The 17,154-nt window shown below is 49.2% G+C and overlaps 49 non-coding genes across 49 annotated transcripts; all 49 read right to left on the bottom strand.

Annotated features, from left to right (window-relative positions):
* Nucleotides 1-18: 18 nt before the first annotated feature.
* On the bottom strand, nt 19-137 carry LOC128131085 (5S ribosomal RNA). The gene has a single exon (XR_008229016.1). It is a non-coding gene; the product is annotated as a 5S ribosomal RNA (ribosomal RNA).
* A 217-nt stretch (nt 138-354) lies between these two features.
* LOC128131008 (5S ribosomal RNA) lies at nt 355-473 on the bottom strand. The gene has a single exon (XR_008228936.1). It is a non-coding gene; the product is annotated as a 5S ribosomal RNA (ribosomal RNA).
* A 218-nt stretch (nt 474-691) lies between these two features.
* LOC128130905 (5S ribosomal RNA) lies at nt 692-810 on the bottom strand. Its single transcript, XR_008228828.1, has one exon. It is a non-coding gene; the product is annotated as a 5S ribosomal RNA (ribosomal RNA).
* Nucleotides 811-1,027: 217 nt separating this feature from the next.
* LOC128130174 (5S ribosomal RNA) lies at nt 1,028-1,146 on the bottom strand. The gene has a single exon (XR_008228097.1). It is a non-coding gene; the product is annotated as a 5S ribosomal RNA (ribosomal RNA).
* A 219-nt stretch (nt 1,147-1,365) lies between these two features.
* LOC128128541 (5S ribosomal RNA) lies at nt 1,366-1,484 on the bottom strand. The gene has a single exon (XR_008226519.1). It is a non-coding gene; the product is annotated as a 5S ribosomal RNA (ribosomal RNA).
* Nucleotides 1,485-1,703: 219 nt separating this feature from the next.
* LOC128128540 (5S ribosomal RNA) lies at nt 1,704-1,822 on the bottom strand. Its single transcript, XR_008226518.1, has one exon. It is a non-coding gene; the product is annotated as a 5S ribosomal RNA (ribosomal RNA).
* Nucleotides 1,823-2,041: 219 nt separating this feature from the next.
* On the bottom strand, nt 2,042-2,160 carry LOC128131016 (5S ribosomal RNA). Its single transcript, XR_008228944.1, has one exon. It is a non-coding gene; the product is annotated as a 5S ribosomal RNA (ribosomal RNA).
* A 218-nt stretch (nt 2,161-2,378) lies between these two features.
* LOC128130173 (5S ribosomal RNA) lies at nt 2,379-2,497 on the bottom strand. The gene has a single exon (XR_008228096.1). It is a non-coding gene; the product is annotated as a 5S ribosomal RNA (ribosomal RNA).
* Nucleotides 2,498-2,716: 219 nt separating this feature from the next.
* Nucleotides 2,717-2,835, bottom strand: LOC128131015 (5S ribosomal RNA). Its single transcript, XR_008228943.1, has one exon. It is a non-coding gene; the product is annotated as a 5S ribosomal RNA (ribosomal RNA).
* A 218-nt stretch (nt 2,836-3,053) lies between these two features.
* Nucleotides 3,054-3,172, bottom strand: LOC128130171 (5S ribosomal RNA). Its single transcript, XR_008228094.1, has one exon. It is a non-coding gene; the product is annotated as a 5S ribosomal RNA (ribosomal RNA).
* Nucleotides 3,173-3,391: 219 nt separating this feature from the next.
* LOC128130785 (5S ribosomal RNA) lies at nt 3,392-3,510 on the bottom strand. Its single transcript, XR_008228708.1, has one exon. It is a non-coding gene; the product is annotated as a 5S ribosomal RNA (ribosomal RNA).
* A 218-nt stretch (nt 3,511-3,728) lies between these two features.
* LOC128130934 (5S ribosomal RNA) lies at nt 3,729-3,847 on the bottom strand. Its single transcript, XR_008228857.1, has one exon. It is a non-coding gene; the product is annotated as a 5S ribosomal RNA (ribosomal RNA).
* A 478-nt stretch (nt 3,848-4,325) lies between these two features.
* Nucleotides 4,326-4,444, bottom strand: LOC128131003 (5S ribosomal RNA). The gene has a single exon (XR_008228930.1). It is a non-coding gene; the product is annotated as a 5S ribosomal RNA (ribosomal RNA).
* Nucleotides 4,445-4,662: 218 nt separating this feature from the next.
* LOC128130889 (5S ribosomal RNA) lies at nt 4,663-4,781 on the bottom strand. The gene has a single exon (XR_008228812.1). It is a non-coding gene; the product is annotated as a 5S ribosomal RNA (ribosomal RNA).
* Nucleotides 4,782-5,000: 219 nt separating this feature from the next.
* LOC128130696 (5S ribosomal RNA) lies at nt 5,001-5,119 on the bottom strand. The gene has a single exon (XR_008228619.1). It is a non-coding gene; the product is annotated as a 5S ribosomal RNA (ribosomal RNA).
* A 217-nt stretch (nt 5,120-5,336) lies between these two features.
* On the bottom strand, nt 5,337-5,455 carry LOC128131084 (5S ribosomal RNA). The gene has a single exon (XR_008229014.1). It is a non-coding gene; the product is annotated as a 5S ribosomal RNA (ribosomal RNA).
* Nucleotides 5,456-5,672: 217 nt separating this feature from the next.
* LOC128130881 (5S ribosomal RNA) lies at nt 5,673-5,791 on the bottom strand. Its single transcript, XR_008228804.1, has one exon. It is a non-coding gene; the product is annotated as a 5S ribosomal RNA (ribosomal RNA).
* Nucleotides 5,792-6,009: 218 nt separating this feature from the next.
* LOC128130904 (5S ribosomal RNA) lies at nt 6,010-6,128 on the bottom strand. Its single transcript, XR_008228827.1, has one exon. It is a non-coding gene; the product is annotated as a 5S ribosomal RNA (ribosomal RNA).
* Nucleotides 6,129-6,345: 217 nt separating this feature from the next.
* LOC128130170 (5S ribosomal RNA) lies at nt 6,346-6,464 on the bottom strand. The gene has a single exon (XR_008228093.1). It is a non-coding gene; the product is annotated as a 5S ribosomal RNA (ribosomal RNA).
* A 219-nt stretch (nt 6,465-6,683) lies between these two features.
* LOC128128539 (5S ribosomal RNA) lies at nt 6,684-6,802 on the bottom strand. Its single transcript, XR_008226517.1, has one exon. It is a non-coding gene; the product is annotated as a 5S ribosomal RNA (ribosomal RNA).
* Nucleotides 6,803-7,021: 219 nt separating this feature from the next.
* LOC128128537 (5S ribosomal RNA) lies at nt 7,022-7,140 on the bottom strand. Its single transcript, XR_008226513.1, has one exon. It is a non-coding gene; the product is annotated as a 5S ribosomal RNA (ribosomal RNA).
* Nucleotides 7,141-7,359: 219 nt separating this feature from the next.
* Nucleotides 7,360-7,478, bottom strand: LOC128131014 (5S ribosomal RNA). The gene has a single exon (XR_008228942.1). It is a non-coding gene; the product is annotated as a 5S ribosomal RNA (ribosomal RNA).
* Nucleotides 7,479-7,696: 218 nt separating this feature from the next.
* Nucleotides 7,697-7,815, bottom strand: LOC128130891 (5S ribosomal RNA). The gene has a single exon (XR_008228814.1). It is a non-coding gene; the product is annotated as a 5S ribosomal RNA (ribosomal RNA).
* A 219-nt stretch (nt 7,816-8,034) lies between these two features.
* On the bottom strand, nt 8,035-8,153 carry LOC128130507 (5S ribosomal RNA). The gene has a single exon (XR_008228432.1). It is a non-coding gene; the product is annotated as a 5S ribosomal RNA (ribosomal RNA).
* A 215-nt stretch (nt 8,154-8,368) lies between these two features.
* On the bottom strand, nt 8,369-8,487 carry LOC128131123 (5S ribosomal RNA). The gene has a single exon (XR_008229054.1). It is a non-coding gene; the product is annotated as a 5S ribosomal RNA (ribosomal RNA).
* Nucleotides 8,488-8,705: 218 nt separating this feature from the next.
* LOC128130887 (5S ribosomal RNA) lies at nt 8,706-8,824 on the bottom strand. The gene has a single exon (XR_008228810.1). It is a non-coding gene; the product is annotated as a 5S ribosomal RNA (ribosomal RNA).
* A 219-nt stretch (nt 8,825-9,043) lies between these two features.
* LOC128130163 (5S ribosomal RNA) lies at nt 9,044-9,162 on the bottom strand. The gene has a single exon (XR_008228086.1). It is a non-coding gene; the product is annotated as a 5S ribosomal RNA (ribosomal RNA).
* A 217-nt stretch (nt 9,163-9,379) lies between these two features.
* Nucleotides 9,380-9,498, bottom strand: LOC128131024 (5S ribosomal RNA). The gene has a single exon (XR_008228952.1). It is a non-coding gene; the product is annotated as a 5S ribosomal RNA (ribosomal RNA).
* Nucleotides 9,499-9,715: 217 nt separating this feature from the next.
* Nucleotides 9,716-9,834, bottom strand: LOC128130880 (5S ribosomal RNA). Its single transcript, XR_008228803.1, has one exon. It is a non-coding gene; the product is annotated as a 5S ribosomal RNA (ribosomal RNA).
* Nucleotides 9,835-10,051: 217 nt separating this feature from the next.
* Nucleotides 10,052-10,170, bottom strand: LOC128130903 (5S ribosomal RNA). Its single transcript, XR_008228826.1, has one exon. It is a non-coding gene; the product is annotated as a 5S ribosomal RNA (ribosomal RNA).
* Nucleotides 10,171-10,388: 218 nt separating this feature from the next.
* On the bottom strand, nt 10,389-10,507 carry LOC128130933 (5S ribosomal RNA). Its single transcript, XR_008228856.1, has one exon. It is a non-coding gene; the product is annotated as a 5S ribosomal RNA (ribosomal RNA).
* A 480-nt stretch (nt 10,508-10,987) lies between these two features.
* Nucleotides 10,988-11,106, bottom strand: LOC128131013 (5S ribosomal RNA). Its single transcript, XR_008228941.1, has one exon. It is a non-coding gene; the product is annotated as a 5S ribosomal RNA (ribosomal RNA).
* Nucleotides 11,107-11,324: 218 nt separating this feature from the next.
* Nucleotides 11,325-11,443, bottom strand: LOC128130169 (5S ribosomal RNA). Its single transcript, XR_008228092.1, has one exon. It is a non-coding gene; the product is annotated as a 5S ribosomal RNA (ribosomal RNA).
* A 219-nt stretch (nt 11,444-11,662) lies between these two features.
* LOC128130506 (5S ribosomal RNA) lies at nt 11,663-11,781 on the bottom strand. Its single transcript, XR_008228431.1, has one exon. It is a non-coding gene; the product is annotated as a 5S ribosomal RNA (ribosomal RNA).
* A 217-nt stretch (nt 11,782-11,998) lies between these two features.
* LOC128131075 (5S ribosomal RNA) lies at nt 11,999-12,117 on the bottom strand. The gene has a single exon (XR_008229004.1). It is a non-coding gene; the product is annotated as a 5S ribosomal RNA (ribosomal RNA).
* Nucleotides 12,118-12,335: 218 nt separating this feature from the next.
* On the bottom strand, nt 12,336-12,454 carry LOC128130886 (5S ribosomal RNA). Its single transcript, XR_008228809.1, has one exon. It is a non-coding gene; the product is annotated as a 5S ribosomal RNA (ribosomal RNA).
* Nucleotides 12,455-12,673: 219 nt separating this feature from the next.
* Nucleotides 12,674-12,792, bottom strand: LOC128130162 (5S ribosomal RNA). Its single transcript, XR_008228085.1, has one exon. It is a non-coding gene; the product is annotated as a 5S ribosomal RNA (ribosomal RNA).
* A 217-nt stretch (nt 12,793-13,009) lies between these two features.
* Nucleotides 13,010-13,128, bottom strand: LOC128131023 (5S ribosomal RNA). The gene has a single exon (XR_008228951.1). It is a non-coding gene; the product is annotated as a 5S ribosomal RNA (ribosomal RNA).
* Nucleotides 13,129-13,345: 217 nt separating this feature from the next.
* LOC128130878 (5S ribosomal RNA) lies at nt 13,346-13,464 on the bottom strand. Its single transcript, XR_008228801.1, has one exon. It is a non-coding gene; the product is annotated as a 5S ribosomal RNA (ribosomal RNA).
* A 217-nt stretch (nt 13,465-13,681) lies between these two features.
* LOC128130902 (5S ribosomal RNA) lies at nt 13,682-13,800 on the bottom strand. Its single transcript, XR_008228825.1, has one exon. It is a non-coding gene; the product is annotated as a 5S ribosomal RNA (ribosomal RNA).
* A 218-nt stretch (nt 13,801-14,018) lies between these two features.
* LOC128130931 (5S ribosomal RNA) lies at nt 14,019-14,137 on the bottom strand. The gene has a single exon (XR_008228854.1). It is a non-coding gene; the product is annotated as a 5S ribosomal RNA (ribosomal RNA).
* A 480-nt stretch (nt 14,138-14,617) lies between these two features.
* On the bottom strand, nt 14,618-14,736 carry LOC128131002 (5S ribosomal RNA). The gene has a single exon (XR_008228928.1). It is a non-coding gene; the product is annotated as a 5S ribosomal RNA (ribosomal RNA).
* A 218-nt stretch (nt 14,737-14,954) lies between these two features.
* Nucleotides 14,955-15,073, bottom strand: LOC128130885 (5S ribosomal RNA). Its single transcript, XR_008228808.1, has one exon. It is a non-coding gene; the product is annotated as a 5S ribosomal RNA (ribosomal RNA).
* Nucleotides 15,074-15,292: 219 nt separating this feature from the next.
* Nucleotides 15,293-15,411, bottom strand: LOC128130392 (5S ribosomal RNA). The gene has a single exon (XR_008228317.1). It is a non-coding gene; the product is annotated as a 5S ribosomal RNA (ribosomal RNA).
* Nucleotides 15,412-15,628: 217 nt separating this feature from the next.
* LOC128131021 (5S ribosomal RNA) lies at nt 15,629-15,747 on the bottom strand. The gene has a single exon (XR_008228949.1). It is a non-coding gene; the product is annotated as a 5S ribosomal RNA (ribosomal RNA).
* Nucleotides 15,748-15,964: 217 nt separating this feature from the next.
* LOC128130877 (5S ribosomal RNA) lies at nt 15,965-16,083 on the bottom strand. Its single transcript, XR_008228800.1, has one exon. It is a non-coding gene; the product is annotated as a 5S ribosomal RNA (ribosomal RNA).
* Nucleotides 16,084-16,301: 218 nt separating this feature from the next.
* LOC128130901 (5S ribosomal RNA) lies at nt 16,302-16,420 on the bottom strand. The gene has a single exon (XR_008228824.1). It is a non-coding gene; the product is annotated as a 5S ribosomal RNA (ribosomal RNA).
* A 218-nt stretch (nt 16,421-16,638) lies between these two features.
* Nucleotides 16,639-16,757, bottom strand: LOC128130867 (5S ribosomal RNA). The gene has a single exon (XR_008228789.1). It is a non-coding gene; the product is annotated as a 5S ribosomal RNA (ribosomal RNA).
* Nucleotides 16,758-16,977: 220 nt separating this feature from the next.
* On the bottom strand, nt 16,978-17,096 carry LOC128131072 (5S ribosomal RNA). The gene has a single exon (XR_008229000.1). It is a non-coding gene; the product is annotated as a 5S ribosomal RNA (ribosomal RNA).
* Between the last annotated feature and the right edge of the window lie 58 nt (nt 17,097-17,154).

The raw sequence follows: 17,154 nt of genomic DNA, 5'->3' as shown, positions 1-17,154 counted from the left end.
AAACGGGCAACGAAAAAGGGGGTGCAACACGATGACTTCCCAGGGGGTCACCCATGCTAGTACTACTTTCGCCCAAGCATGCTTAACTGCAGAGTTCTGATGGGATCCGGTGCATTAGTGCTGGTATGATCGCACCCGAAATACTATCCATGCTTATTGTTTTTATGTCTTACAAGACGCAGAACGTTGTTTGCTTTCGTACGCGAGGCGTGGGACCCACGTGAGGGATCGGCTCCGTTCGGGAAACACGAAAACAATCAACGATGAACCGGATGCCGCCCGAGCATAGACATAGCAAGAAAGAAAAAAAAACGCACCTAAAACCCAAAAAAACGCAAACGGGCAACGAAAAAGGGGGTGCAACACGAGGACTTTCCAGGGGGTCACCCATCTTTGTACTACTCTCGCCCAAGCACGCTTAACTGCGGAGTTCTGATGGGATCCGATGCATTAGTGCTGGTATGATCGCACCCGAAATACTATCCATGCTTATTGTTTTTATGTCTTACAAGACGCAGAACGTTGTTTGCTTTCGTACGCGAGGCGTGGGACCCATGTGAGGGATCGGCTCCGTTCGGGAAACACGAAGACAATCAACGATGAACCGGATGTCGCCCGAGCATAGACATAGCAAGAAAGAAAAAAAAAACGCACCTAAAAACTAAAAAAACGCAAACGGGCAACGAAAAGGGGGGTGCAACACGAGGACTTCCCAAGGGGTCACCCATCCTAGTACTACTCTCGCCTAAGCACGCTTAACTGCGGAGTTCTGATGGGATCCGGTTCATTAGTGCTGGTATGATCGCACCCGAAATACTATCCATGCTTATTGTTTTTATGTCTTACAAGACGCAGAACGTTGTTTGCTTTCGTACGCGAGGCGTGGGACCCACGTGAGGGATCGGCTCCATTCGGGAAACACGAAAACAGTCAACGATGAACCGGATGCCGCCCGAGCATAGACATAGCAAGAAAGGAAAAAAAAACGCACCTAAAACCTAAAAAAACGCAAACGGGCAACGAAAAAGGGGTGCAACACGAGGACTTCCTAGGGGGTCACCCATCCTAGTACTACTCTCGCCCAAGCACGCTTAACTGCGGAGTTCTGATGGGATCCGGTGCATTAGTGCTGGTATGATCGCACCCGAAATACTATCCGTGGTAATTGTTTTTATGTCTTACAAGACGCAGAACCTCGTTTGCTTTCGTACGCGAGGCGTGGGACCCACGTGAGGGATCGGCTCCGTTCAGGGAAACACGAAAACGATCAACATTGAACCGGATGCCGCCCGAGCATAGACATAGCAAGAAAGGAAAAAAAAACGCACCTAAAACCTAAAAAAACGCAAACGGGCAACGAAAAAGGGGGTGCAACACGAGGACTTCCCAGGGGGTCACCCATCCTAGTACTACTCTCGCCCAAGCACGCTTAACTGCGGAGTTCTGATGGGATCCGGTGCATTAGTGCTGGTATGATCGCACCCGAAATACTATCCGTGGTAATTGTTTTTATGTCTTACAATACGCAGAACCTCGTTTGGTTTCGTACGCGAGGCGTGGGACCCACGTGAGGGATCGTCTCCGTTCAGGGAAACACGAAAACGATCAACATTGAACCGGATGCCGCCCGAGCATAGACATAACAAGAAAGGAAAAAAAAACGCACCTAAAACCTAAAAAAACGCAAACGGGCAACGAAAAAGGGGGTGCAACACGAGGACTTCCCAGGGGGTCACCCATCCTAGTACTACTCTCGCCCAAGCACGCTTAACTGCGGAGTTCTGATGGGATCCGGTGCATTAGTGCTGGTATGATCGCACCCGAAATACTATCCGTGGTAATTGTTTTTATGTCTTACAAGACGCAGAACCTCGTTTGCTTTCGTACGCGAGGCGTGGGACCCACGTGAGGGATCGGCTCCGTTCAGGGAAACACGAAAACGATCAACATTGAACCGGATGCCGCCCGAGCATAGACATAGCAAGAAAGAAAAAAAAAACGCACCTAAAACCTAAAAAAACGCAAACGGGCAACGATAAAGGGGGTGCAACACGAGGACTTCCCAGGGGATCACCCATCTTTGTACTACTCTCGCCCAAGCACGCTTAACTGCGGAGTTCTGATGGGATCCGGTTCATTAGTGCTGGTATGATCGCACCCGAAATACTATCCATGCTTATTGTTTTTATGTCTTACAAGACGCAGAACGTTGTTTGCTTTCGTACGCGAGGCGTGGGACCCATGTGAGGGATCGGCTCCGTTCGGGAAACACGAAAACAGTCAACGATGAACCGGATGCCGCCCGAGCATAGACATAGCAAGAAAGGAAAAAAAAAACGCACCTAAAACCTAAAAAAACGCAAACGGGCAACGAAAAAGGGGTGCAACACGAGGACTTCCTAGGGGGTCACCCATCCTAGTACTACTCTCGCCCAAGCACGCTTAACTGCGGAGTTCTGATGGGATCCGGTGCATTAGTGCTGGTATGATCGCACCCGAAATACTATCCGTGGTAATTGTTTTTATGTCTTACAAGACGCAGAACCTCGTTTGCTTTCGTACGCGAGGCGTGGGACCCACGTGAGGGATCGGCTCCGTTCAGGGAAACACGAAAACGATCAACATTGAACCGGATGCCGCCCGAGCATAGACATAGCAAGAAAGGAAAAAAAAACGCACCTAAAACCTAAAAAAACGCAAACGGGCAACGATAAAGGGGGTGCAACACGAGGACTTCCCAGGGGATCACCCATCTTTGTACTACTCTCGCCCAAGCACGCTTAACTGCGGAGTTCTGATGGGATCCGGTTCATTAGTGCTGGTATGATCGCACCCGAAATACTATCCATGCTTATTGTTTTTATGTCTTACAAGACGCAGAACGTTGTTTGCTTTCGTACGCGAGGCGTGGGACCCATGTGAGGGATCGGCTCCGTTCGGGAAACACGAAAACAGTCAACGATGAACCGGATGCCGCCCGAGCATAGACATAGCAAGAAAGGAAAAAAAAAACGCACCTAAAACCTAAAAAAACGCAAACGGGCAACGAAAAAGGGGTGCAACACGAGGACTTCCTAGGGGGTCACCCATCCTAGTACTACTCTCGCCCAAGCACGCTTAACTGCGGAGTTCTGATGGGATCCGGTGCATTAGTGCTGGTATGATCGCACCCGAAATACTATCCGTGGTAATTGTTTTTATGTCTTACAAGACGCAGAACCTCGTTTGCTTTCGTACGCGAGGCGTGGGACCCACGTGAGGGATCGGCTCCGTTCAGGGAAACACGAAAACGATCAACATTGAACCGGATGCCGCCCGAGCATAGACATAGCAAGAAAGGAAAAAAAAACGCACCTAAAACCTAAAAAAACGCAAACGGGCAACGAAAAAGGGGGTGCAACACGAGGACTTCCCAGGGGGTCACCCATCCTAGTACTACTCTCGCCCAAGCACGCTTAACTGCAGAGTTCTGATGGGATCCGGTTCATTAGTGCTGGTATGATCGCACCCGAAATACTATCCATGCTTATTGTTTTTATGTCTTACAAGACGCAGAACGTTGTTTGCTTTCGTACGCGAGGCGTGGGACCCACGTGAGGGATCGGCTCCGTTCGGGAAACACGAAAACAGTCAACGATGAACCGGATGCCGCCCGAGCATAGACATAGCAAGAAAGAAAAAAATACGCACCTAAAACCTAAAAAAACGCAAACGGGCAACGAAAAAGGGGGATGCAACACGAGGACTTCCCAGGGGGTCACCCATCCTAGTACTACTTTCGCCCAAGCACGCTTAACTGCAGAGTTCTGATGGGATCCGGTGCATTAATGCTGGTATGATCGCACCCGAAATACTATCCATGCATATTGTTTTTATGTCTTACAAGACGCAGAACGTCGTTTGCTTTCGTACGCGAGGCGTGGGACCCACGTGAGGGATCGGCTCCGTTCAGGGAAACACGAAAACGATCAACATTGAACCGGATGCCGCCCGAGCATAGACATAGCAAGAAAGGAAAAAAAAAACGCACCTAAAACCTAAAAAAACGCAAACGGGCAACGAAAAATGGGGTGCAACACGAGGACTTCCCAGGGGGTCACCCATCCTAGTACTACTATCCATGCTTATTTTTTTATGTCTTACAAGACGCAGAACGTTGTTTGCTTTCGTACGCGAGGCGTGGGACCCACGTGAGGGATCGGCTCCGTTCGGGAAACACGAAAACAGTCAACGATGAACCGGATGCCGCCCGAGCATAGACATAGCAAGAAAGAAAAAAAAACGCACCTAAAACCTAAAAAAAACGCAAACGGGCAACGAAAAAGGGGGTGCAACACGATGACTTCCCAGGGGGTCACCCATCCTAGTACTACTTTCGCCCAAGCACGCTTAACTATAGAGTTCTGATGGGATCCGGTGCATTAGTGCTGGTATGATCGCACCCGAAATACTATCCATGCTTATTGTTTTTATGTCTTACAAGACGCAGAACGTTGTTTGCTTTCGTACGCGAGGCGTGGGACCCACGTGAGGGATCGGCTCCGTTCGGGAAACACGAAAACAATCAACGATGAACCGGATGCCGCCCGAGCATAGACATAGCAAGAAAGAAAAAAAAAACACACCTAAAACCCAAAAAAACGCAAACGGGCAACGAAAAAGAGGGTGCAACACGAGGACTTTCCAGGGGGTCACCCATCTTTGTACTACTCTCGCCCAAGCACGCTTAACTGCGGAGTTCTGATGGGATCCGGTGCATTAGTGCTGGTATGATCGCACCCGAAATACTATCCATGTTTATTGTTTTTATGTCTTACAAGACGCAGAACGTCGTTTTGCTTTCGTACGCGATGCGTGGGACCCACGTGAGGGATCGACTCCAGTCGGGAAACACGAAAACAATCAACGATGAACCGGATGCCGCCCGAGCATAGACATAGCAAGAAAGAAAAAAAAACGCACCTAAAACCTAAAAAAAACGCAAACGGGCAACGAAAAACGGGGTGCAACACGAGGACTTCGCAGGGGGTCACCCATCCTAGTACTACTCTCACCCAAGCACGCTTAACTGCGGAGTTCTGATGGGATCCGGTGCATTAGTGCTGGTATGATCGCACCCGAAATACTATCCATGCTTATTTTTTTATGTCTTACAAGACGCAGAACGTTGTTTGCTTTCGTACGCGAGGCGTGGGACCCACGTGAGGGATCGGCTCCGTTCGGGAAACACGAAAACAGTCAACGATGAACCGGATGCCGCCCGAGCATAGACATAGCAAGAAAGAAAAAAAAACGCACCTAAAACCTAAAAAAAACGCAAACGGGCAACGAAAAAGGGGGTGCAACACGATGACTTCCCAGGGGGTCACCCATGCTAGTACTACTTTCGCCCAAGCATGCTTAACTGCAGAGTTCTGATGGGATCCGGTGCATTAGTGCTGGTATGATCGCACCCGAAATACTATCCATGCTTATTGTTTTTATGTCTTACAAGACGCAGAACGTTGTTTGCTTTCGTACGCGAGGCGTGGGACCCACGTGAGGGATCGGCTCCGTTCGGGAAACACGAAAACAATCAACGATGAACCGGATGCCGCCCGAGCATAGACATAGCAAGAAAGAAAAAAAAACGCACCTAAAACCCAAAAAAACGCAAACGGGCAACGAAAAAGGGGGTGCAACACGAGGACTTTCCAGGGGGTCACCCATCTTTGTACTACTCTCGCCCAAGCACGCTTAACTGCGGAGTTCTGATGGGATCCGGTGCATTAGTGCTGGTATGATCGCACCCGAAATACTATCCATGCTTATTGTTTTTATGTCTTACAAGACGCAGAACGTTGTTTGCTTTCGTACGCGAGGCGTGGGACCCATGTGAGGGATCGGCTCCGTTCGGGAAACACGAAGACAATCAACGATGAACCGGATGTCGCCCGAGCATAGACATAGCAAGAAAGAAAAAAAAAACGCACCTAAAAACTAAAAAAACGCAAACGGGCAACGAAAAGGGGGGTGCAACACGAGGACTTCCCAAGGGGTCACCCATCCTAGTACTACTCTCGCCTAAGCACGCTTAACTGCGGAGTTCTGATGGGATCCGGTTCATTAGTGCTGGTATGATCGCACCCGAAATACTATCCATGCTTATTGTTTTTATGTCTTACAAGACGCAGAACGTTGTTTGCTTTCGTACGCGAGGCGTGGGACCCACGTGAGGGATCGGCTCCATTCGGGAAACACGAAAACAGTCAACGATGAACCGGATGCCGCCCGAGCATAGACATAGCAAGAAAGGAAAAAAAAACGCACCTAAAACCTAAAAAAACGCAAACGGGCAACGAAAAAGGGGTGCAACACGAGGACTTCCTAGGGGGTCACCCATCCTAGTACTACTCTCGCCCAAGCACGCTTAACTGCGGAGTTCTGATGGGATCCGGTGCATTAGTGCTGGTATGATCGCACCCGAAATACTATCCGTGGTAATTGTTTTTATGTCTTACAAGACGCAGAACCTCGTTTGCTTTCGTACGCGAGGCGTGGGACCCACGTGAGGGATCGGCTCCGTTCAGGGAAACACGAAAACGATCAACATTGAACCGGATGCCGCCCGAGCATAGACATAGCAAGAAAGGAAAAAAAAACGCACCTAAAACCTAAAAAAACGCAAACGGGCAACGAAAAAGGGGGTGCAACACGAGGACTTCCCAGGGGGTCACCCATCCTAGTACTACTCTCGCCCAAGCACGCTTAACTGCGGAGTTCTGATGGGATCCGGTGCATTAGTGCTGGTATGATCGCACCCGAAATACTATCCGTGGTAATTGTTTTTATGTCTTACAATACGCAGAACCTCGTTTGCTTTCGTACGCGAGGCGTGGGACCCACGTGAGGGATCGTCTCCGTTCAGGGAAACACGAAAACGATCAACATTGAACCGGATGCCGCCCGAGCATAGACATAACAAGAAAGGAAAAAAAAACGCACCTAAAACCTAAAAAAACGCAAACGGGCAACGAAAAAGGGGGTGCAACACGAGGACTTCCCAGGGGGTCACCCATCCTAGTACTACTCTCGCCCAAGCACGCTTAACTGCGGAGTTCTGATGGGATCCGGTGCATTAGTGCTGGTATGATCGCACCCGAAATACTATCCGTGGTAATTGTTTTTATGTCTTACAAGACGCAGAACCTCGTTTGCTTTCGTACGCGAGGCGTGGGACCCACGTGAGGGATCGGCTCCGTTCAGGGAAACACGAAAACGATCAACATTGAACCGGATGCCGCCCGAGCATAGACATAGCAAGAAAGAAAAAAAAAACGCACCTAAAACCTAAAAAAACGCAAACGGGCAACGATAAAGGGGGTGCAACACGAGGACTTCCCAGGGGATCACCCATCTTTGTACTACTCTCGCCCAAGCACGCTTAACTGCGGAGTTCTGATGGGATCCGGTTCATTAGTGCTGGTATGATCGCACCCGAAATACTATCCATGCTTATTGTTTTTATGTCTTACAAGACGCAGAACGTTGTTTGCTTTCGTACGCGAGGCGTGGGACCCATGTGAGGGATCGGCTCCGTTCGGGAAACACGAAAACAGTCAACGATGAACCGGATGCCGCCCGAGCATAGACATAGCAAGAAAGGAAAAAAAAAACGCACCTAAAACCTAAAAAAACGCAAACGGGCAACGAAAAAGGGGTGCAACACGAGGACTTCCTAGGGGGTCACCCATCCTAGTCCTACTCTCGCCCAAGCACGCTTAACTGCGGAGTTCTGATGGGATCCGGTGCATTAGTGCTGGTATGATCGCACCCGAAATACTATCCGTGGTAATTGTTTTTATGTCTTACAAGACGCAGAACCTCGTTTGCTTTCGTACGCGAGGCGTGGGACCCACGTGAGGGATCGGCTCCGTTCAGGGAAACACGAAAACGATCAACATTGAACCGGATGCCGCCCGAGCATAGACATAGCAAGAAAGGAAAAAAAAACGCACCTAAAACCTAAAAAAACGCAAACGGGCAACGAAAAAGGGGGTGCAACACGAGGACTTCCCAGGGGGTCACCCATCCTAGTACTACTCTCGCCCAAGCACGCTTAACTGCGGAGTTCTGATGGGATCCGGTTCATTAGTGCTGGTATGATCGCACCCGAAATACTATCCATGCTTATTGTTTTTATGTCTTACAAGACGCAGAACGTTGTTTGCTTTCGTACGCGAGGCGTGGGACCCACGTGAGGGATCGGCTCCGTTCGGGAAACACGAAAACAGTCAACGATGAACCGGATGCCGCCCGAGCATAGACATAGCAAGAAAAAAAAAACGCACCTAAAACCTAAAAAAAACGCAAACGCGCAACGAAAAAAGGGGTGCAACATGAGGACTTCCCAGGGGGTCACCCATCCTAGTACTACTTTCGCCCAAACACGCTTAACTGTAGAGTTCTGATGGGATCCGGTGCATTAGTGCTGGTATGATCGCACCCGAAATACTATCCATGCTTATTGTTTTTATGTCTTACAAGACGCAGAACGTTGTTTGCTTTCGTACGCGAGGCGTGGGACCCACGTGAGGGATCGGCTCCGTTCGGGAAACAAGAAAACAATCAACGATGAACCGGATGCCGCCCGAGCATAGACATAGCAAGAAAGAAAAAAAAAACACACCTAAAACCCAAAAAAACGCAAACGGGCAACGAAAAAGAGGGTGCAACACGAGGACTTTCCAGGGGGTCACCCATCTTTGTACTACTCTCGCCCAAGCACGCTTAACTGCGGAGTTCTGATGGGATCCGGTGCATTAGTGCTGGTATGATCGCACCCGAAATACTATCCATGTTTATTGTTTTTATGTCTTACAAGACGCAGAACGTCGTTTTGCTTTCGTACGCGATGCGTGGGACCCACGTGAGGGATCGACTCCAGTCGGGAAACACGAAAACAATCAACGATGAACCGGATGCCGCCCGAGCATAGACATAGCAAGAAAGAAAAAAAAACGCACCTAAAACCTAAAAAAAACGCAAACGGGCAACGAAAAACGGGGTGCAACACGAGGACTTCGCAGGGGGTCACCCATCCTAGTACTACTCTCGCCCAAGCACGCTTAACTGCGGAGTTCTGATGGGATCCGGTGCATTAGTGCTGGTATGATCGCACCCGAAATACTATCCATGCTTATTTTTTTATGTCTTACAAGACGCAGAACGTTGTTTGCTTTCGTACGCGAGGCGTGGGACCCACGTGAGGGATCGGCTCCGTTCGGGAAACACGAAAACAGTCAACGATGAACCGGATGCCGCCCGAGCATAGACATAGCAAGAAAGAAAAAAAAACGCACCTAAAACCTAAAAAAAACGCAAACGGGCAACGAAAAAGGGGGTGCAACACGATGACTTCCCAGGGGGTCACCCATCCTAGTACTACTTTCGCCCAAGCATGCTTAACTGCAGAGTTCTGATGGGATCCGGTGCATTAGTGCTGGTATGATCGCACCCGAAATACTATCCATGCTTATTGTTTTTATGTCTTACAAGACGCAGAACGTTGTTTGCTTTCGTACGCGAGGCGTGGGACCCACGTGAGGGATCGGCTCCGTTCGGGAAACACGAAAACAATCAACGATGAACCGGATGCCGCCCGAGCATAGACATAGCAAGAAAGAAAAAAAAACGCACCTAAAACCCAAAAAAACGCAAACGGGCAACGAAAAAGGGGGTGCAACACGAGGACTTTCCAGGGGGTCACCCATCTTTGTACTACTCTCGCCCAAGCACGCTTAACTGCGGAGTTCTGATGGGATCCGGTGCATTAGTGCTGGTATGATCGCACCCGAAATACTATCCATGCTTATTGTTTTTATGTCTTACAAGACGCAGAACGTTGTTTGCTTTCGTACGCGAGGCGTGGGACCCATGTGAGGGATCGACTCCGTTCGGGAAACACGAAGACAATCAACGATGAACCGGATGTCGCCCGAGCATAGACATAGCAAGAAAGAAAAAAAAACGCACCTAAAAACTAAAAAAACGCAAACGGGCAACGAAAAGGGGGGTGCAACACGAGGACTTCCCAAGGGGTCACCCATCCTAGTACTACTCTCGCCTAAGCACGCTTAACTGCGGAGTTCTGATGGGATCCGGTTCATTAGTGCTGGTATGATCGCACCCGAAATACTATCCATGCTTATTGTTTTTATGTCTTACAAGACGCAGAACGTTGTTTGCTTTCGTACGCGAGGCGTGGGACCCACGTGAGGGATCGGCTCCGTTCGGGAAACACGAAAACAGTCAACGATGAACCGGATGCCGCCCGAGCATAGACATAGCAAGAAAGAAAAAAATACGCACCTAAAACCTAAAAAAACGCAAACGGGCAACGAAAAAGGGGGATGCAACACGAGGACTTCCCAGGGGGTCACCCATCCTAGTACTACTTTCGCCCAAGCACGCTTAACTGCAGAGTTCTGATGGGATCCGGTGCATTAATGCTGGTATGATCGCACCCGAAATACTATCCATGCATATTGTTTTTATGTCTTACAAGACGCAGAACGTCGTTTGCTTTCGTACGCGAGGCGTGGGACCCACGTGAGGGATCGGCTCCGTTCAGGGAAACACGAAAACGATCAACATTGAACCGGATGCCGCCCGAGCATAGACATAGCAAGAAAGGAAAAAAAAAAAACGCACCTAAAACCTAAAAAAACGCAAACGGGCAACGAAAAATGGGGTGCAACACGAGGACTTCCCAGGGGGTCACCCATCCTAGTACTACTATCCATGCTTATTTTTTTATGTCTTACAAGACGCAGAACGTTGTTTGCTTTCGTACGCGAGGCGTGGGACCCACGTGAGGGATCGGCTCCGTTCGGGAAACACGAAAACAGTCAACGATGAACCGGATGCCGCCCGAGCATAGACATAGCAAGAAAGAAAAAAAAAACGCACCTAAAACCTAAAAAAACGCAAACGGGCAACGATAAAGGGGGTGCAACACGAGGACTTCCCAGGGGATCACCCATCTTTGTACTACTCTCGCCCAAGCACGCTTAACTGCGGAGTTCTGATGGGATCCGGTTCATTAGTGCTGGTATGATCGCACCCGAAATACTATCCATGCTTATTGTTTTTATGTCTTACAAGACGCAGAACGTTGTTTGCTTTCGTACGCGAGGCGTGGGACCCATGTGAGGGATCGGCTCCGTTCGGGAAACACGAAAACAGTCAACGATGAACCGGATGCCGCCCGAGCATAGACATAGCAAGAAAGGAAAAAAAAAACGCACCTAAAACCTAAAAAAACGCAAACGGGCAACGAAAAAGGGGTGCAACACGAGGACTTCCTAGGGGGTCACCCATCCTAGTACTACTCTCGCCCAAGCACGCTTAACTGCGGAGTTCTGATGGGATCCGGTGCATTAGTGCTGGTATGATCGCACCCGAAATACTATCCGTGGTAATTGTTTTTATGTCTTACAAGACGCAGAACCTCGTTTGCTTTCGTACGCGAGGCGTGGGACCCACGTGAGGGATCGGCTCCGTTCAGGGAAACACGAAAACGATCAACATTGAACCGGATGCCGCCCGAGCATAGACATAGCAAGAAAGGAAAAAAAAACGCACCTAAAACCTAAAAAAACGCAAACGGGCAACGAAAAAGGGGGTGCAACACGAGGACTTCCCAGGGGGTCACCCATCCTAGTACTACTCTCGCCCAAGCACGCTTAACTGCGGAGTTCTGATGGGATCCGGTTCATTAGTGCTGGTATGATCGCACCCGAAATACTATCCATGCTTATTGTTTTTATGTCTTACAAGACGCAGAACGTTGTTTGCTTTCGTACGCGAGGCGTGGGACCCACGTGAGGGATCGGCTCCGTTCGGGAAACACGAAAACAGTCAACGATGAACCGGATGCCGCCCGAGCATAGACATAGCAAGAAAAAAAAAAAACGCACCTAAAACCTAAAAAAAACGCAAACGCGCAACGAAAAAAGGGGTGCAACATGAGGACTTCCCAGGGGGTCACCCATCCTAGTACTACTTTCGCCCAAGCACGCTTAACTGTAGAGTTCTGATGGGATCCGGTGCATTAGTGCTGGTATGATCGCACCCGAAATACTATCCATGCTTATTGTTTTTATGTCTTACAAGACGCAGAACGTTGTTTGCTTTCGTACGCGAGGCGTGGGACCCACGTGAGGGATCGGCTCCGTTCGGGAAACAAGAAAACAATCAACGATGAACCGGATGCCGCCCGAGCATAGACATAGCAAGAAAGAAAAAAAAAACACACCTAAAACCCAAAAAAACGCAAACGGGCAACGAAAAAGAGGGTGCAACACGAGGACTTTCCAGGGGGTCACCCATCTTTGTACTACTCTCGCCCAAGCACGCTTAACTGCGGAGTTCTGATGGGATCCGGTGCATTAGTGCTGGTATGATCGCACCCGAAATACTATCCATGTTTATTGTTTTTATGTCTTACAAGACGCAGAACGTCGTTTTGCTTTCGTACGCGATGCGTGGGACCCACGTGAGGGATCGACTCCAGTCGGGAAACACGAAAACAATCAACGATGAACCGGATGCCGCCCGAGCATAGACATAGCAAGAAAGAAAAAAAAACGCACCTAAAACCTAAAAAAAACGCAAACGGGCAACGAAAAACGGGGTGCAACACGAGGACTTCGCAGGGGGTCACCCATCCTAGTACTACTCTCGCCCAAGCACGCTTAACTGCGGAGTTCTGATGGGATCCGGTGCATTAGTGCTGGTATGATCGCACCCGAAATACTATCCATGCTTATTTTTTTATGTCTTACAAGACGCAGAACGTTGTTTGCTTTCGTACGCGAGGCGTGGGACCCACGTGAGGGATCGGCTCCGTTCGGGAAACACGAAAACAGTCAACGATGAACCGGATGCCGCCCGAGCATAGACATAGCAAGAAAGAAAAAAAAACGCACCTAAAACCTAAAAAAAACGCAAACGGGCAACGAAAAAGGGGGTGCAACACGATGACTTCCCAGGGGGTCACCCATCCTAGTACTACTTTCGCCCAAGCATGCTTAACTGCAGAGTTCTGATGGGATCCGGTGCATTAGTGCTGGTATGATCGCACCCGAAATACTATCCATGCTTATTGTTTTTATGTCTTACAAGACGCAGAACGTTGTTTGCTTTCGTACGCGAGGCGTGGGACCCACGTGAGGGATCGGCTCCGTTCGGGAAACACGAAAACAATCAACGATGAACCGGATGCCGCCCGAGCATAGACATAGCAAGAAAGAAAAAAAAACGCACCTAAAACCCAAAAAAACGCAAACGGGCAACGAAAAAGGGGGTGCAACACGAGGACTTTCCAGGGGGTCACCCATCTTTGTACTACTCTCGCCCAAGCACGCTTAACTGCGGAGTTCTGATGGGATCCGGTGCATTAGTGCTGGTATGATCGCACCCGAAATACTATCCATGCTTATTGTTTTTATGTCTTACAAGACGCAGAACGTTGTTTGCTTTCGTACGCGAGGCGTGGGACCCATGTGAGGGATCGACTCCGTTCGGGAAACACGAAGACAATCAACGATGAACCGGATGTCGCCCGAGCATAGACATAGCAAGAAAGAAAAAAAAACGCACCTAAAAACTAAAAAAACGCAAACGGGCAACGAAAAGGGGGGTGCAACACGAGGACTTCCCAAGGGGTCACCCATCCTAGTACTACTCTCGCCTAAGCACGCTTAACTGCGGAGTTCTGATGGGATCCGGTTCATTAGTGCTGGTATGATCGCACCCGAAATACTATCCATGCTTATTGTTTTTATGTCTTACAAGACGCAGAACGTTGTTTGCTTTCGTACGCGAGGCGTGGGACCCACGTGAGGGATCGGCTCCGTTCGGGAAACACGAAAACAGTCAACGATGAACCGGATGCCGCCCGAGCATAGACATAGCAAGAAAGAAAAAAATACGCACCTAAAACCTAAAAAAACGCAAACGGGCAACGAAAAAGGGGGATGCAACACGAGGACTTCCCAGGGGGTCACCCATCCTAGTACTACTTTCGCCCAAGCACGCTTAACTGCAGAGTTCTGATGGGATCCGGTGCATTAATGCTGGTATGATCGCACCCGAAATACTATCCATGCATATTGTTTTTATGTCTTACAAGACGCAGAACGTCGTTTGCTTTCGTACGCGAGGCGTGGGACCCACGTGAGGGATCGGCTCCGTTCAGGGAAACACGAAAACGATCAACATTGAACCGGATGCCGCCCGAGCATAGACATAGCAAGAAAGGAAAAAAAAAAAACGCACCTAAAACCTAAAAAAACGCAAACGGGCAACGAAAAATGGGGTGCAACACGAGGACTTCCCAGGGGGTCACCCATCCTAGTACTACTATCCATGCTTATTTTTTTATGTCTTACAAGACGCAGAACGTTGTTTGCTTTCGTACGCGAGGCGTGGGACCCACGTGAGGGATCGGCTCCGTTCGGGAAACACGAAAACAGTCAACGATGAACCGGATGCCGCCCGAGCATAGACATAGCAAGAAAGAAAAAAAAACGCACCTAAAACCTAAAAAAAACGCAAACGGGCAACGAAAAAGGGGGTGCAACACGATGACTTCCCAGGGGGTCACCCATCCTAGTACTACTTTCGCCCAAGCACGCTTAACTATAGAGTTCTGATGGGATCCGGTGCATTAGTGCTGGTATGATCGCACCCGAAATACTATCCATGCTTATTGTTTTTATGTCTTACAAGACGCAGAACGTTGTTTGCTTTCGTACGCGAGGCGTGGGACCCACGTGAGGGATCGGCTCCGTTCGGGAAACACGAAAACAATCAACGATGAACCGGATGCCGCCCGAGCATAGACATAGCAAGAAAGAAAAAAAAAACACACCTAAAACCCAAAAAAACGCAAACGGGCAACGAAAAAGAGGGTGCAACACGAGGACTTTCCAGGGGGTCACCCATCTTTGTACTACTCTCGCCCAAGCACGCTTAACTGCGGAGTTCTGATGGGATCCGGTGCATTAGTGCTGGTATGATCGCACCCGAAATACTATCCATGTTTATTGTTTTTATGTCTTACAAGACGCAGAACGTCGTTTTGCTTTCGTACGCGATGCGTGGGACCCACGTGAGGGATCGACTCCAGTCGGGAAACACGAAAACAATCAACGATGAACCGGATGCCGCCCGAGCATAGACATAGCAAGAAAGAAAAAAAAACGCACCTAAAACCTAAAAAAAACGCAAACGGGCAACGAAAAACGGGGTGCAACACGAGGACTTCGCAGGGGGTCACCCATCTTAGTACTACTCTCGCCCAAGCACGCTTAACTGCGGAGTTCTGATGGGATCCGGTGCATTAGTGCTGGTATGATCGCACCCGAAATACTATCCATGCTTATTTTTTTATGTCTTACAAGACGCAGAACGTTGTTTGCTTTCGTACGCGAGGCGTGGGACCCACGTGAGGGATCGGCTCCGTTCGGGAAACACGAAAACAGTCAACGATGAACCGGATGCCGCCCGAGCATAGACATAGCAAGAAAGAAAAAAAAACGCACCTAAAACCTAAAAAAAACGCAAACGGGCAACGAAAAAGGGGGTGCAACACGATGACTTCCCAGGGGGTCACCCATCCTAGTACTACTTTCGCCCAAGCATGCTTAACTGCAGAGTTCTGATGGGATCCGGTGCATTAGTGCTGGTATGATCGCACCCGAAATACTATCCATGCTTATTGTTTTTATGTCTTACAAGACGCAGAACGTTGTTTGCTTTCGTACGCGAGGCGTGGGACCCACGTGAGGGATCGGCTCCGTTCGGGAAACACGAAAACAATCAACGATGAACCGGATGCCGCCCGAGCATAGACATAGCAAGAAAGAAAAAAAAACGCACCTAAAACCCAAAAAAACGCAAACGGGCAACGAAAAAGGGGGTGCAACACGAGGACTTTCCAGGGGGTCACCCATCTTTGTACTACTCTCGCCCAAGCACGCTTAACTGCGGAGTTCTGATGGGATCCGGTGCATTAGTGCTGGTATGATCGCACCCGAAATACTATCCATGCTTATTGTTTTTATGTCTTACAAGACGCAGAACGTTGTTTGCTTTCGTACGCGAGGCGTGGGACCCATGTGAGGGATCGGCTCCGTTCGGGAAACACGAAGACAATCAACGATGAACCGGATGTCGCCCGAGCATAGACATAGCAAGAAAGAAAAAAAAAACGCACCTAAAAACTAAAAAAACGCAAACGGGCAACGAAAAGGGGGGTGCAACACGAGGACTTCCCAAGGGGTCACCCATCCTAGTACTACTCTCGCCTAAGCACGCTTAACTGCGGAGTTCTGATGGGATCCGGTTCATTAGTGCTGGTATGATCGCACCCGAAATACTATCCATGCTTATTGTTTTTATGTCTTACAAGACGCAGAACGTTGTTTGCTTTCGTACGCGAGGCGTGGGACCCACGTGAGGGATCGGCTCCGTTCGGGAAACACGAAAACAGTCAACGATGAACCGGATGCCGCCCGAGCATAGACATAGCAAGAAAGAAAAAAATACGCACCTAAAACCTAAAAAAACGCAAACGGGCAACGAAAAAGGGGGATGCAACACGAGGACTTCCCAGGGGGTCACCCATCCTAGTACTACTTTCGCCCAAGCATGCTTAACTGCAGAGTTCTGATGGGATCCGGTGCATTAATGCTGGTATGATCGCACCCGAAATATTATCCATGCATATTGTTTTTATGTCTTACAAGACGCAGAACGTCGTTTGCTTTCGTACGCGAGGCGTGGGACCCACGTGAGGGATCGGCTCCGTTCAGGGAAACACGAAAACGATCAACATTGAACCGGATGCCGCCCGAGCATAGACATAGCAAGAAAGGAAAAAAAAAACGCACCTAAAACCTAAAAAAACGCAAACGGGCAACGAAAAAGGGGGTGCAACACGATGACTTCCCAGGGGGTCACCCATCCTAGTACTACTTTCGCCCAAGCATGCTTAACTGCAGAGTTCTGATGGGATCCGGTGCATTAGTGCTGGTATCATCGCACCCGAAATACTATCCATGCTTATTGTTTTTATGTCTTACAAGACGCAGAACGTTGTTTGCT

Source organism: Lactuca sativa, chromosome 1 (assembly GCF_002870075.4).
Source record: "Lactuca sativa cultivar Salinas chromosome 1, Lsat_Salinas_v11, whole genome shotgun sequence".
Lineage (NCBI taxonomy): Eukaryota > Viridiplantae > Streptophyta > Magnoliopsida > Asterales > Asteraceae > Lactuca > Lactuca sativa.
This window is presented reverse-complemented; position numbering and strand designations above follow the sequence as displayed.